Genomic DNA, 2,717 nt, shown 5'->3' on the forward strand with positions numbered 1-2,717 from the left:
GCAAGAGGTTGCAAGGGATTAGATGGCAGCAGAGTCTGACCCCTAGTGCACCTGAAACCACCTCTGTAATCAAAGGCACAGAGAAAGTGCAGGGAAGAGAGTGCTTAAATGCACTTAGGCATGGAAAAAAAGCACTTGTATGAATGTTTGTGTGAACAGGTGAATGAGGTTTGTAGTAAAGAAGTGCATCAAGTGCTCAAATAGAGTAGAAAAATGCAATACAAGTTCTATTTGCTGCTTCAACTTTCAGTATGTTGTGCATTTAGAGATGCTCTCCTCCATACCTTGATGGTAAAGAGTGATAATTTGACTTGCTGTTGCCTTCCTATCAGCTTGAAGCAATCTAGTTATCAACAAGGCATTTTCACCCAAATAACTTCTTTTTAATTCAGTGTAAACAGTGTAGAAGTTTCTAAAATACCCAGACCAGCCAGTCTGGTGCCAACCATGGTACATTTAAAGTCACTTAAATCATCTTTCTTTCTCATTCTGATGTTCAGTTTGAAGTTCAGCTGGCAATAAGAAGAAATGCAAGTTTAAAGACTTCTGGAGGAGGCAAAAAGTACATTCCAAAAACAGTTTCATTGCTGAGACCCAGTCTAACTAAACTGAAAATACAAACAATAACTAAACAGGAGAGAAACACAGCTGGGACAAATCAGGGCTAATGAGACAAGGAAAGCAAAACCAGATACATTAACATGAGACACAGACTTTCAAAGTAAAACAGGAAACATAACACAGAGACGCGGACTTGACACGGGGAAACAGCTGACAGGAGAGACAGCAACTATGGAACACAGACAGAAACCAGAAGACTAAAAATCTAACATTAGCCACACAGAGAACCTAAACTTAGAACAATCATATAACCCATTAGACAAAGAAAGCTAGAATATAATGAAATAAACAAAGTCAAAGAACCAAAAACACAAAACACTGGATTGATGACCCAGGCACCCTAACAGGTTTGATTTTTTAGATTCATTCATCTTTTATTTACAGTCTATGGAAGTAATCTAAAAGTAGCTGGAAACATTCCAGTAATTCCCAAGGAGGGAAAATCAGTCAAATCTGAATAAAGTAATGTTTAGTTTCGACACTCTTTATATTTAGAGGGCACAGTTTCACTATACAGTGAAGAGCACAATGACTCTCCTGGAAATAGCACACAGTGAAAAGAGCTTCCTGTTTTCGCTTTCATTCCTATTTAAAGTATTTGCAGCACTTTTAGAAAAGTCTCTATTTTAAGAATTGAACAGAATATTTTTTTAAAGCTACAAAGACAACAGAGACATAAAGAAGCGTGTTAGAGGAGATCGAAAACACTTTATGGAGTGGTCTCTCACTGCAGACTCCCTCTGTGTCTGACCGGCATCTCAGCCAAGACAGAGTGACTCACGCATCCTTTCTCTCCATGGGTGCCTGCTCTGCTTTGTAACCAAGCAGAAGGAAAACAACACTCTTAATATCTGTGTCTTTGATGCAAGTGCTGCTTTCCACTCCATCTGTTTCTATCTTTAATGCTGAGATTTTTTTCCTGTCATTGTCATAGTTTTTTGCGTTGTTATTTGAGTATGATAAAAGCAGTCTGCACCCACCCAGTTTCCTCCTGCTCAGCCTCTCTGCAGGAGGTCACATCTGACTATAAGACAGCTTATATTTGAGCTTAAGGGCTGTTAAGCTCTACATTTGGTCACCCCTAGTAGTGAATGGTATCCCTGTTTGAAACAGCAGTCTTCTCCACTCCGATCGTTTCTTTTCCTTACATTTACATCTGCATGATTGTCCTCCCATCACTGCACTGCTGAGCATCTCAAATGAAAATATATATCCTGGCAATTTCTCTTTACACTCAACTTGAGTGCCTCCCAGAAGTTTCCTATAAGGTACAGGACATCAGGTCGTTATGGTCATTTTAGTCCACAGCCATGATCTCAGTCAGGCACAGCAGAGCACAGAGCCATCCTCTTTCACTCGTCTCCTTCCACGCTGATGGTTATTGTCTGTTTATGAATACAGCTGGCAGCCTTACACATGTGTCATTAAATGTGCATAGACTTTGCAGTGTGTGCCAGCTGGCCAGAGAAATCTGTCTGATCTATCTGTCCCTACTATCTCACCAAAAAGGTTGCCAACAACATTGTCTCATAGCTGATTTGGAGCTTATAAAATCCATGTCGATGTCAATCCGTCAGCGTTCACCTGAGCCCATCCCTGTGGAGCTGTTAGCGATATAGTGCCAGGTAGTCCAGTGCTGGATGTTGGCTCTCTGTGGCTTTTATCACTCTGCTGGAAAGATCATATTCAGCTGGGTATGAACCATATTGGGAATATTAGCACATTTATCATAGATATGTGGATGAAAGTGTGGGTCGTAATGTGATTCTGCTCAGTGTGAAGACTGATAAATTAGATGGAGAAAGGGAGGATTTGTCACAAAAAGATAATAATAAAGGATGCAAAGATTAAAAAACTGACATAAATTAGGATAACTTTTATGTGCATGGAGCTGTTAAATCAAAGCGAAGTGGTCGCTTCTTTCCATCTTCATCATTACGCTGAGTGAAGAGCGGTTGCTGCTGCAGCTCATCAATCATTCCACCGTGGTGCGATGCTGCCACTCCATGGTGGACTGAAGGAGTGCATGCCACTGAACAAACAGATCCATGTAATCTATATCAGTTTTCACAAACAAATGAAAATAAAGCCAATAC

This window comes from Pundamilia nyererei, unplaced genomic scaffold (genome assembly GCF_000239375.1).
Source record: "Pundamilia nyererei isolate P.nyererei 1_Seehausen unplaced genomic scaffold, PunNye1.0 scaffold00156, whole genome shotgun sequence".
Classification (NCBI taxonomy): Eukaryota; Metazoa; Chordata; class Actinopteri; order Cichliformes; family Cichlidae; genus Pundamilia; species Pundamilia nyererei.